Source organism: Sinohyriopsis cumingii, chromosome 15 (genome assembly GCF_028554795.1).
Source record: "Sinohyriopsis cumingii isolate HCF-2022 chromosome 15, ASM2855479v2, whole genome shotgun sequence".
NCBI lineage: Eukaryota > Metazoa > Mollusca > Bivalvia > Unionida > Unionidae > Sinohyriopsis > Sinohyriopsis cumingii.
The window spans coordinates 62,639,636-62,654,512 of record NC_142975.1 but is presented as its reverse complement, the minus strand read 5'-3'; the positions used below and the strand labels follow the sequence as shown (position 1 = coordinate 62,654,512).

Here is a 14,877-nt window from a genome sequence, read left to right as displayed (position 1 = left end):
AACTGCCAAGATCAGACTGTTTGACTCCAACGTGAAGTCAGTCCTACTATATGCAGCAGAGGCCTGGAGAACCACCAAGTCGACCGTAAAGAGAGTAAAGACCTTCATCAACAGCTGCCTAAAAAGAATTCTCCAGATCCGCTGACCAGACACCATCAGCAACACCACCCTGTGGCAGAGAACCTCCCAGCTTCCGGCAGAGGACGAGATCAAGAAAAGAAGGTGGAGTTGGATAGGACACTCCCTACGTAAGCCGCCAACCAACATTACTAGACAGGCATTGAAATGGAACCCTCAAGGCAAGCGGATAAGGGGACGACCAAGAAACACCTGGCGACGCGACCTTGAAACGGACATCACTAAGATGGGTCACACCTGGAGTCAGCTTGAAGGGATGGCATAGGACAGAAGCCTCTGGCGATCTTTTGTGGGCGGCGTTTACCTCGGAGAGGTGACGGGCAAAACTAACATGTAGTATATTGTATAAATTGTATTAATGACTGTTAATATGATTTTTCTATCTTTCCTAATTATTACAACAATGATTAAAAACTTCTGAAACTTTAATATTGGCTAAAATTTGGAAACAATTTATTTAATAAATTCATTTTGATTTACACAGATAAATAATAAACTTGTTTATAGACTACTGATGAATTGATTTAATACTTTGTTTGACATGAACACACTGAATAAATTATGCTGCTCAAACAAGCATAATTAGATATCAGGTGCACATGAATGTTACGCAAGACCTATGTTTGAAACACAGTTCAAAAGAATAAAAATGACAGAAACATTATGTTAACTATTGAATTTAAATATTGGACTGTATTGACTTCATCGGTAGTGTAGTAACTGCTTAGTCCCGATGGTATTACAAATCATTTTAATACCTTCACTATTATTTCATCTGCTCTCTTAGAGAAATTATAACAAAGTTATAGCTCATTTACAACAGACAGAACCATTGTAAAGAATTTTACAGTGTAAGAAATATGCATTATAACAGATGGCAACTTCAACCTGTAAATGAAGATAGAGTACAACGGTTACAACTAGGTCACGCTCATAAAACTTGTTATGAGCAATATCCATCCTACAACTCATATCAGCACTTTCACAGTTTTATACACGAACATGTTTACAAATAAACCTTTTCCAACAAACCACAAAAAATATTGTATAATGAAGACTCATTTTGGTCATTGTTTGACATTCTTACCCGTGAATTTCACACCTTGGATTGAAGTCTTGTTACAGCAATACAGAATATTCCTTGTTAACCATTCTAGGTGTGCAATAAGATGATATAGCACCTTACTGAATTGCAAGTTAATCATAACGTTCTTGGTGCTCAGCATTAAGATTAGTGTTAGGACTGGTTGGCCTGCTGTCAGGATAATTTGATTGGGTGGGACACCAGGCTTCATGTCTGTGGCATGATGCCTCAGTGCTAGGCATCACTACAAACTTCCACACTGCAACCATTGCAGCGATATGACTGAAAAGTTTTTAAAACTATGCTAAAATCCAAATTACACACACACACATTTCATTTTTGTATTCAAAAGAAATAATTGTTTCTAAATTTTCACAAAACCATTGGCTTTCAGTCGTTTCTGTTACTGACATTCAGGTCAAAGAGTCATAACAGTATATCTTGGCATGAATATGGATACATATTGAATACAGTACTTGGACACCTAGATCACATACTCTAGTTTGATAAAATAGTTTAAAGCAGCTTGTATTTCTTCATCAACTTCCATGTACTGATACACGTGATAGCAGTTGTTGAAGGCATCTCCCATCTTGAGGTTGAGGTCATCATCCAGGACAGATATCAACACAGAGTTAATTCTTATTATGTTTATTTGTTGTCTGTTTGATATTAATAAAACTGTAAATATGAATGCAAATAAAATTCTAACAATCATCATCTAGTTGTTGTTTTATCATTTGTACCACATATTAAATGGCAATACCTTTAATCCAGCATACGATTTCTTTGAAACATTTCTCAGTTGTAACCCTTTGTAACAAAAACATCCATACCTTATACTACTCATTTGTTGTAAAATCATGCAAGGAAGTTAATGCAGCAACTTAGAATACCCCCATAACAGTGAAATATAACTCTGTAGGGCAATTGTGAAAACCCCTTTAGACCTTTTGATATCTTCCATATATATCCATATATTCTTTCTCAGCATCAAATCCCTTGAATACCTTTCTTACCGTAAAATGATTAAATTTCAAAAAATGGCACGCATGCATCCTGCAACAACTGGGAAAGAATCTTCATGACTGCGACATATAACTCTTTCGGGGATAGTAACAATCTCTTTAGATCTTTACTACATTCCATATATATATATATATATATATATATATATATATATATATATATATATATATATATATATATATATATATGTTTCATGAACGATTCTCTTTAGGACATCTGGCAACTGTTTGTAGTAGGTTTCATATTGGTGAAACTTTGAAATGGTCCAATTAGATCTTTCATACAGACAAGCTATTCTTTTAGGATTAAAGTCAGAAAATTTTCCCAAGACATCATTGAATCGATAGGTGTAACCTTCATTACTGTGAAATATTTCACTATCACCAGATAAAAAGTTTCCTCATCACTATCTATTTTTCAAATAGTTCTTACAGCATTCAAACAAACTGCTTTGATTCAGTCTTATCCAGCAACAGAAAATAAAATTTATTATAAATATAACACAAATATATATTAGTGGTTAAATCAATCAGTCAATCAATTAATCACTAAATCAAAATTGACATATATTATCTTGTTAAATATTTTTACAAACATATAAAGTAAAGTTATTTTTTCATACATATATTTCAAATACAAATATTTTTGGAAGCATATTTCAAGTACAATTATTTTTTTTAAAAAACAAGCCATGAAAAAGAAAAATAAGATTAAATAAATACAAATAAATATATAAATCTTTTGAAAACTACTTATTAATTTGGAATTCCAAGTTGTTGCGAAAAATTTCTCGAGAAATGGTCTATTCCAAATTGAAGCCCCGTGTTTAAATTATTTAACTTCATGGACACTTTAAAGGTCTTGTATTTCTCACCCATGCGACAGAGAAATCTAGCTGTTTTGCTAACCTTTCTTTTAGTATCTCAGTCTAGTCATATCAGATCAGTTGTCTCAGTCAAGGTGTCCACGCGCTCACAACTACTTTTAAAAAAGAAACCCTTGTTCCCTGCTGTACCTGACGTAGTTGTTCTAAAATCAAACAACAGCAAATATAGAACAAAAACATAGTAACTTAAGGTCAATCCTTCTTTAAGAACACACCATACAAAACATTTTGAGGAGATAAAGACACACACGCATACGATATCGAGCTTTTTGGTATTATGCTAGTTCGTTCCACAGGGCATAGTCAGTTTTATCCTAACGGCATATATGCAGGTCTAGCTCAGTACATTTTCAGGTCAGCGTCAATAAATGTAGGTAAAGCTACCTAATTAGTTTTTTAAATACTTCGTGAGAAACAAATGATATACTGCTAGCTACATTTAATAACGATGAAGCGAAAATTGACTGTGCTACAGATAGGATAAAATTCTCAATGCTGTGTGAAAAGAACTATGACAGAAAACACTGATCCATGCACATAGATTATAGACCTATACACTTCATAGCCTCCCAACTCCCTTAACAATTACGGAAAAGTTATTAATAGCCAAAAATGTGTTATGTCAAACATACTTTCTTCTAATTTTGTTTTTCCAGCCAGAAGGAATCATTTATCCGTCAACACTTTAAATTTCACTGAAGCACTTGCAATATTTCCAATACAGAATTTCTTTTCCAAAGAATCCGCGAACTTGAACATTTAGAACATGTTTTTTTCCGCTAGGGTCCGTATTTGGAGGGTCTTTTATATACGGCGGATAATTTTACAATCTATATTAAGGACAACACAAGCTTGTCACAGTTTCACCTCCTCCAAAGAATAGGAGAGCTATATACGATAGTGACACATTTCACTAATTACCCATGAATAATCTAATGTAACATGTTACTCTTCGTAACAGGTTGTACTAAGTATAATTACAAAAGAAGTAGAAGTGAGTACCCAGTATCGTTTCATTATTTACAATATAACTTTTCAAAATAGGAACTGATGAAAACGAAACAGTTTCTTGTAATAAATATTTATTGTAAATTTCATATAATATCCATATATTAAAAGTGATTATATCTCATTACTATGCGACGTTTTATGTTGTCATTTTTCTTTGATCATGCGTATAAAATGTGTACTTCGGATGCAACGGTCACACCACAGCCCTCATTAACAAATTTGTATTAATGAGCTAAATATAATCATTTACACGTGAACTATATTACACAAGTGAAGAGTTCTTTTACTTTAAAGGAAAATATTGGGTGAGAAAAATATTCTACTTTGGGGTTTGGACCGAGACAAGGAAATATAAGTCGTGGGGTTACATGATTTGTCTCTCCACGAGAGCGGAGAAAAACAATGTAACCCCGTGACTGGGATTCATTTGTCTCCTTCCAAACCCCAACATAGATTCTATATTTCACATTTCACAAAATAAAAGTGCCTTTCCGGCTTGTGAGTATACTTATGAGTAACGGTTCAAAACAGACGCAAGTCAGAACGCACCTATTTGAGAAAGCGATCACATGAGTCTGGCGTTTTATGAATAAAGTACGATAAAAATCTCTGGCAAAAGGAAATCACATTATCTGTACTATAAATTAAGACAAGGAGTGCAAGCATAACCACAACCATACGATCGATTCGACTTTTGACACGCATCTTTTATCGCCGGTTTATGGTCGATCCGTACCCATGTCCTTTCGTACTCACTAGAAATTGGTCCTTTTGTACCCGACGTGATGGCCGTTTCGTGGTGGTCAGTTCGTACCCATTATTATACACGGTCAAATATACCATATTGTCACATTTATCGCTGTCTCTCTAGTTACGAATCGATCTTTTGTGTAGTAAACTGTTCCTGCCATAATAATTGCATCAGTAAATCATATCTGGACAAAAATCTGATAAACAGTTGTATTGCTTTCCCTGAATATTAACATCTATATATAAAAAACCAGGAATTCGCATTGTCTGTGAAATGAAAAGGAAAACGTTGACAGGTTTAAACAACTGAATAAGTCCTTTCTTTGGCAGTCGTTCAAACTGGTTTTATTCAGTAATGACTAACGTGGCTGAAACTATTACAAATATTTAGGCACTCAAAGTAACCAGTTGTTTGTGTACGGTTTAAGGCCATTTTTCAGCAAAAGATAGGCTATGCATGGCGGCCAGTATAACTGGTGGAGGAAGAACTCGGAGAAAACACCAGAGAAGAAAAACCGACCCACGAAAAGCTAATGGCAAGCTTTCTCACGTTAGCCCGACTCGGATACGGTAGGTCGTGTGTTGGATCCCCGACCAAGTCATGCCAAAGACTTACAAAAATGGTACTAACAGCTGCCTTTCTTGGCGCTCAGCATTAAGAGGTTAGTGTTATAAATGCTCGGCCTGGTGTCAGGATAATGTGGCTGGGTGGGACATCATGCTACATGTCTGCGGCATGATGCCCCAGTGCTAGACATCACTGTAAACTGTCACAGTGCAGACATCGTAGCGATATGACTGAATTTGTTTTAAAGCTACGTTAAAAATCTAGATCACATTCACACACACACACTTTAACGTCCCCAGAGAAACATAAATTCTGCGATCTTTTAATAAAGGACGGAAACCTGATAGAACGGTGATGCTCGAATAAGTTTGTCGAATACAATGACTAATACTGGATTTAATTTCAACTTTTGTCGGCTGTTTTTAAAACGGTAGACCCCTGGTACTCAAACTGTAGACCGCAATATACTATCCGGACCGCAAAGCCATTTTTCTGTAGTGTGCTGGCCGCAAAAGCATACATTTGCAAAGTTTTGTTGGACAATGTCGCTACTCACAAGTTAACACGTTAGTGACATCACTGAAATTTTCTGTTTTTAACTAAGTTTAAATATTTATTCACATGGCGAGTGAAAATTTGTTTTCACTGTTTGGTATAATATGTTTTATTTTGTTATCCTCCTAAATATAAATACTCTCACGGGGGGGGGGGTAACTTGGCACATCATTTTACATATATTTACTTCTGTATTTTAAAACTATTTAAAAAAATTAAACTGAATAAACTTATGCATGCTTGAATCTGGCAGCAATCAAACGTTTATAATGCGTCCCAGGTAATCGGGCATAAATCTGTTTCAAGGCAATGCCTGAAATCAATTATGTACCGGTCTGAAATATGTAGGAATTAACTTTTTATATGATCTTCGTGATCATATTTGTACTTAAATGTGTGCATTAAACGACCCTATCTTTGGGTACTTAATGACCATACCACTGGTACGAAAGAACCATTGTTTTAGGTACGAACTGACTCATTTGGGTAAGAAACTACTTGGTAACGGAACCGACTTGTGTAAGGAATGCCCTGCTTCGACCAGATTCTACCTTGCAGTAACTAACTGTTAGTGTCTAATGCTCTAATGCTCGCAAGGATCAAGGAGCAGGGTCGGCGTTATCTTTTAATACTACCTAGTGTAGCATCCGTCCTGGCTCTGATATTTGAAATGTGATGAAGTCATCAATCGTCATTTCTACTATCCTAACTTTAACTAGATATTTCTATTCAGAAAACTCATATAAAGTTATCATATAATACAATCTGAAATAAAAAGGCAAGTTAAACATTCTATTTTGTGAAATTACTTTCAAAGTGTTACTCGTCACGTGGCAAAATCAGTAGTACACTATATTGAGGATTTTCTACCAAACCCCTATTTTGTATTAGGACGAAAGCATGATTACCCCCTCCCAGGCCTCCCCCGTTAGCATAAACAAATACAAAAACAATTTTGTTAGGGCAGCAGCGTCGATTGCACTCTTGATTACCAGTCAAGGACCTATCGCCGAATCATACTCGTCGTCATACAAAATAGGGGTTGACTGAAAAACGCTCATCATAGTCTACTACTGCGGGTTTTACTTTAAAATCGCTGGCGATTTATATGCATATTTCACACAAAAATTACTAAACCTAGCTTCACACAAAATTACTATATTTAACATTGTCATAAAATTCCAATCCGCGTAGGTCACACATCTGTCCGCTATTAATGCGCTTTTAATAATTCGCTGAGATTTTTTAAAATAAAAAATAATCAATAATCTACACACACAGCCGAGAGATTTACTGTAATAGCCAATCTTCACAATCCACCTTAGTAAAATCAACACTATCAGACTTTTTACATCCCAACGCAAATGTATTAATTCAGCCTCGACTTGGTACAAATGCGCTTACGCCAGAACGCTTTGCGTTCCACCGAGCCCCAGTTTATATTTCGCCCCAATAATACCTTGTACCAGCTTACGATCAATTCGTTCTCTAATCTTTTCGGTCTCATATCGCTTAGCTCATCGAGCATAATACGGTCGCAACCAGCTTTATCATTTCGTTGTCACGGTAACGTATATCATGTGATTTGGATTTGGTGTGATTTGGATTTTTAACGTAGCTTTAACAATTTTCCAGTCATATCGCTACGATGTCTGCAATGTGGCATTTTATAGTGATATCTACACTGGGGCATCATGCCGCAGACATGTAGCATGATGTCCCACCCAGTCACATTATCCTGACACCGGGCCGACCAGTCCTAACGCTAACCTCTTAATGCTGAGCGCCAAACGAAGCAGCTGTTAGTACCATTTTTGTAAGTCTTTGGTATGACTCGGCCGGGGATCGAACCCACGACCTCCCGCATCCGAGGCGGACGCTCTAACCACTAGGCCACCGGAGCGGTTAATGAATATAATGTCATATTGCAATTTCATCAACTGGATTGTACGACTCCTCCCCGGAAATAGGATTGTCATTTTGATCAAGTTGTTTGTCGAGTGGATTCCATGGACCTGTATAACTGCGGCGTGGCAAGTTCCATCCATCTTTGGTTTCGACAATTTTCCACTTAACCTGTGAATATCTAAGCCGGATCCGATTACAGCCCGTTGATTACAACACTTGCAATAAGTTACTATTTTATCTTGCTTGAGACACAGGTCGTGGTCATCTTCAAATGTACACGATTTGCTTGCAAATTTGCTTTGCATTTTTGTTATAATTTAATCGTCGACTAAAAGAGTATTAGAAATTGATGGCATTCCCTGATCTCCAGGTAATAGTGAATCTAGTTTGAGAAACATACTCTTTTTCTGGCCACAATAGCACAAATACTTTTCATCATGTCAGTTATTTTTGGTAGTTTCCATAGTTTCATTTGTATTTTACATTTTACCTCTGCACTTCAGACATACGTGGATATTTTCATATTTGCTTGATAGATACAATGCCAATTCTATCGTTTTCCAAGCTTGGTTTAGGTGCAAATTGTAACATAAATTTCAGAAAATCAACCAGTCCTTTGGACCCGGATGCTTGCATCGGTAACATTGGTTTGATAAATATAATGCAGTGATATCCACAAACGGCAGTTCCTACTGGTTGAAGTTGATCAGACGAATAGTTAATTTGTTGTACTTTTGGGACGCTAGCACGGACTGTTTGATAATAGCACTTGGTGGTAGTCCAAACGAATCAATATAATTGTTTTTATAAAGAGCTACCCAGTGCATGCCATATTCGTCGTTGAAAGTTTTGGATATTTATTACACAGTTTGCTGCAGCTGGCAGAGAGCGAAGTGATTGGACCGCTAGTGGTGGGATTCTTTGAATCCCGAGCCCATCTTAGGAAAAACTTCTTGAAATCTGCCGACATCCTTCATTTTATCTAAGTTCTCGAAGTTGTTTAGTTGATGGATCGCAGAGCGATCTACCTTCTGGTACCGGGTAGTATTAATCCTCTACCATGCCCTATCCCCAGCTGCACGGGAAGAAGACTTCTTGCTATTCCTGCTAGCAACGGCCCTATGAACCAACCTTAGACTGCTTTCCGATTCGTCATTTTTAGTTGTATTACGTTTCTGGACGCTTCATGTTTTCCTTGAAATCGCTAGTGATTTAGGCATTTTTTGTTGTTGCAATTGTTAGACAAAAGCGAAATGCTACACTGACTGTTTGATTCCATCGTCAGGCACAGTCTTCTTCGTGGCCCCGGATATAGCATCCGAGGCAGCAGCTATCCACGAAGTACCCAGTACTGGTAGCAATTTGTGTAGTACCGTTTTTGCAATAGTTGCCAGTGCAACCCCAGAAATCCTCCACGGATTGCTTGCAATCTGGGCTCTGCAGTAACTTGCGCTGCTGATAAATTTAAAATAAGATTTTTGCAGTCCTATTTTATTGATTTGCTGCTCTGTTAGCATTAGTTTTGCTGGCAGTGAATTGCTGTTTCCTTGCTCTTGGGGTTCGGAAATCTCTCTGCAGCGACACAGACTGTGGTTTAATAATAGATTGTGTCAGTTTTTTTTAAGTTGTCCCGACGATAAATTCACTTCATGCACAATGGATTTCATTCTGCATTTATTTCCTTTCTGCTGGTTAAAATTTGTATTGCAGTAATTCAGCAGCTTGTTAGGCGGATCAATACATTCCAGACGCATTTCTGATAAAATTGTAACTTTTCAAGTGCAAAGGCCCTAACACTGGTAGTCAATTTGCATCAGGAAATTAATACTACACCGCCTTTTTGATAAACTTATGTCGTCCATTTTCAAACTTTGACGGACATCCTAACCCTTGGTAGAATCTATCGTTAAGAATCTGACAGATACAATTATCGCCTAAGCATAATTATTAATATCTCCTCGAGCCTGACCAAGTTTAAACGCGACTACAATCTCTGACGTTGACCCGACAGCTCGTTCGCCGACATCAAAGTGAAATATCGGATAAACCTTTATATACTCTTTGACTGAATTTGAGATCCACTATCAGCATCTTGATATTTTTGCATAGCTTCCATAAGGTGCATGTAAGATTTAGATATGTCTGTCAGCTAGCGCTTCAGCATAAGCTTAAAATTATTCGATCGCTCATTCTGGATACTGTTTAGAATTTATTCTGACAAATATTCGTCTGACATCTGGGCTATCAAATGCAGAATTGTTTCGATGCCGATTTCCACGCCTATTCCGTCTTTGGAACACAATAAAAACATACCTTGGTAACTGTTCACTCAGTGCAGTTATTATTCTCCATGCGTTATTAATTGAAATTGGTATTCCGGTTTTATAAATTTTATCTTGCATAAAATGTATAAATTTTTTCTAAATGATGTTATCATCGTCTCAATCTCTATTGATTCATCAATCGACGTAACTACACGTGGCATCCAAAACGCTAATCGTGAAATTACAAACTGAGCATCATCACCACCAGCTCGCACAAGACAATCGTTTTTATCAGCTCTGGCAACAATAAGTATATGTTGTATTCCACGAAATACCTTATTATAGTCTCTGCAAAATCCGAATATTGTGCTAAGCGGCAGCATCATAGTTTATTGATTTGAGCTGTTTGTAACCACTTGTCGTTTAGCGTAACCTTTTTATACTCTCCATTTATAATATTTATTATATTTATTATTCTATTTAATGTGGCTAATATTGCGGTTCCAGTAGCATCACCTGGTACGGTAATTCTAAGGAAATTACAGGCTTCTGTCAGAAAAGTACTTTTAAAAACAGTATCTGAGTCAGCTGCTTGTGAAGTAATTCCAAGAGATAAAGCGTTGATGGTAAGAAACGTTCTTACTAAAGCTGAATCAGCAACAGCATCAGCGTCAGCTGTAATTGCATTAGGATAATTCAATTCTTTTGAAATAACATCTCCAGTTCCAGTATCTTTTAACCACATCATATTTGTTGCAACAGATCTCGAGTAGTCGTCGCTAAATGAAACAATGGTAAGAATAGTACTTACAATTGGCAGGTGCATTGAAATATCTTCTACTGTTTGATTAGCTAGTTGATATCTGGCGTTTCTAAACAAACTCCAACCGTTATGATCAAGTGTCACTTGTGTACCAACAGGTACTACTGCACCAGCTGCTGTTCTTACACTTCCTCGTACTTCACGTAGTGCTTTATATGGTAGCAAAAAACACGTCCTCGTCTCTTGTGTTAAAAGTTCAACTGCCAGTTTTGCTAGCTTCATTTGAATTTTCATAGAGATATTCAACATAATCAGATTATGTTGTTGAGTCATCTGTTGCTAATTGCTCGGTCACGTCAAGGTAATTTTGTACATATATTCTGTATATGTTGTTGTTAGACAAAATCAGAACGCCGCAATATCTGGTCGAGTGGGACTAGTTTTAGTTTTTTGTCGTTTTTAGCAGCGCCTTAGTAGTCTATGATGTTGGTTATATTTCAGAAATGACTTTTTTTACATCCCTATCGCTTATCGGTGGTCCACCCTTAATTTTACCAGCAATATTCTGTTTAAAAGCTGAGTCTGCTGATGATGACGCTCCAGTGGCAAAAGCTTCTGATGCGTGTAACGCGATAGGCGCGATATTTTGGCAATTCCATGCACATTTTCATTTATTTTAAAGAATATATTTATTTAAAACTCTTGCGATATTTCTGTCATACGTTTTTCGTTGTTTCATTTTGTTATATAAAACTGTCCGATAAAATGGACTTTTGTGAGCTAGCTCACGGCGAGATCAGTTAACTGTGGCGAGCAGAGCTGACCGATCTCAGATGCTGATATTATGTTACAATGTCTCTTGAGATTTAGCTGCCGGCCGGATTGATCAGTCAGTGTCATGATCAGTCAGTGTCATCGTTATATCAGAAAATTAATTTTCAGCACTACCATGATAGATTATTTTTCTTGGATTTACTTGCATTAGACCTTTCCTACTACGAGCCGTATATGACCTGTTGGCAATGAAGTAATTCATTCAAATCGAATTTACTTCTGTTATATCAACGGGTGACTCGCCATCGTATGAAATTGAAACAGTTTGTCATTTAGAACATATTGTTTTTGAGAAAATCATAATAACGGCTGATGCTATATGCGGTACTGAAATCAACAATAAAACCGTTTTTTCAAATTAATTCTGGAACGCAGTTTGTTATAGTTTGGAAAGAGCTCAAAATTATCTGATGCAGATTCAACCTTAGTTGTAATTAATAACTTTATTGCTTTATTTAGATCTGAAACGTTATATGCGCCTTGATGTGACAAATTATATCAGAAAGTCTGGGGATACAATGGCAGCTATCTTTAAGCATGTCAGGTCAGCGAGTGCTAGATCTTGAGCCAAGATATCCACCAATCAACCCAGATAATTTGCAGGAAGTAAGCCTTGCACAATTTAGAGTAGTCATTAATGGTAAGTTATCGTTGTCGAGTGGAAGGATGACTGGAAAGTTGAATATGAGTGAAAAAGATTGAAAATCTTTAGACCGAATACCCGCCCCCAAACATAAATAATTTACATGCGGTAAGCTATGCACAGCTTAGCTCAGTAGATATTTCTAAGTTGTCATTATCTGGCGGGATGATGGCTCGAAATATAGATATAGGTGGGAAATTAATATTGAATACTCAACTTGATGATCAGAGGCGTAGCTACGATATTTTGCGCCCGGGGACGAACTATAAAATTGGCGCCCCAGCCCCCTCCCCGTTTAATCACATTTTTGAATATTACCCTTATTTACTTATTATAATGTAACGTTGTAAGCCTCATTTTGGCGCCCCTGTACCTTGGCGCCCGGGGACATATGTACCCCCCTGCACCCCCCCCCCCCAGCTACGCCTCTGTTGATGATACAACACTGACCAATAACGATTCTGTAACCAATGTAAAGTTAGTGGTAGTCAAGGACAACTTTGCAATAAAATCTGGTGATAATATGGTGGGAAATCTAGATACAGGCTCGAATAAGATAACAACTACAGCAATTTAATCAGCGGTATCAGATTTAACAAATAAAAATTACGTTCACGATACAATAGCAATGAATATTGCATCACAAGTGGAAAAATCTGGTGATATGATGACAGATATGCTAAGCATAGGCTCAAATAAAATAATGACCTATACTCCAGTTGCCCTATTTGACACTGCAAATAGATTTTATGTTGACGATGAAATAAGTGCATCATCAGTAAGTACAATTACTTCTGCAAATGCCAATTATCCTAAAAAATCTGGTGGTACAGTTACAGGTGCAATCGATATGGCTGCAAATAAGATAACTTCTATGTATGTACCCGTTTCTATATCCAATCTTACCAATACAAAGTACATGGATAGTGTTACCAAATCGCAAGCGATTGGTGGTAGTATGAAAGGAAGTAAAAATAGCATTGGTCACATCTTACATCTTGCTGATGCTATAAATAATCGTTGGCATTTTGTTGCAACAGCGTCAAGTTATTATCAGGAAAATAATCCAAGTTATGATTTTCCTTGTAACAACCCTATATTTTACTGGTTAGAGTGGATACAGATGGAGAAACATGACACTTTTGGATTAAAAGTCAGTGTCCAGAAGCCATATCAATATAGAAATTTCAACAGCAAGGTCAAGTTAATAATTTCAGAGAAATGTATGACTTTACAATGGGAGGATCAAATGATGATTCAACCTAGACTGATCTAAATATTTTATTTAACAATGACATTACTGCTTCTAGGCATATGATCATGCAGTAACCACAAATACTTGTATTTCCATATTTATACTGTAAGAGCTAGACTGGGTCCTTACCCAGGTTTGTCAATGTTTTGGATATGAACACTCGATGACAGAGTATAGATCAATGCTATTTTAATGTAATTCTAATCTATAATGTATAATGTTCCTTTGCTGATTAGAGTCGCAATAGAGTTTTATAATTTTATACTAAACCCGAAAATGGGGATCGAAATAGCTGATGTTGATTCGCCAGACCCAGAAAATATTGAGGAATCATGAACAATAAGTATAATGGTTTGAATGAAAAAATTAACTTTAGATTCCCCTGGTTTAACAGCGAACAGTGAGAACTTTGTCAGGGTTTCAGGAATTAGAGGTACTCAACTGAAATATGCTATCAGAGACTTTGATATAATTAGTAAATACTGTCCTCTAAGTGACTGCGAAGAACGTCGGTTACAAGTTGAAAAATATTTGACAAATACACTGCTTGAGCTAAATAAAAAAATGTATTGACTCTTTATAAATCTAACCTTGTAAAAAAAAATCAAAAACAAGTATATCAAAATTCAGTGAATTACTTAGTTGCATAAAATAGGAAACAAGACAGTCATAAGTTTGCTACTTTGCAAACATGTCTGAAATAGATAACGGCATACTACAACTGTAGAATATCAGAAAGAAATCGAAGAAACTATCTGTATCCTAATGCTCATGACAAATCTTGGCCATTACAATCTGATATTAAAGGTTCCAATTTTTTTACGATTGAAACTAGAGTGAAAGGTATGTTTCATCATACCGAAAACAGAAGGACCTATTAAAAGGGTACCAGCTTAAGTGAGAGCATATTTAAGAAAATGAACAAGTAAACATATACATGTACATCATCATAAGAAAGCTTCAGGATAAAATCACTGATGTAGTCTGAGTGTGCTGTCCTGTTGTACATGTATTATGCATTCTAATAGATGCTGAATCTGTTTTGTTTAATTTGTTTTTCTGATACTGTTGGACTGGGGGAGGGGGCCAAGTGGTCTAATTTGCTAACCATTACAAATCACTGCCGTCTCACCCGTCTGCGTGGGTTTTAGTCTGTGGATACGTGAGAAAGCTTGCCACTAACTTATCG

At 36.6% G+C, this 14,877-nt stretch overlaps 1 protein-coding gene across 1 annotated transcript in view; it reads right to left on the bottom strand.

Annotated features, from left to right (window-relative positions):
* The window catches only part of LOC149781937 (uncharacterized), a 110,037-nt gene that overhangs the window by 69,408 nt on the left and 25,752 nt on the right, over window positions 1-14,877 (bottom strand). The window lies entirely within an intron of this gene.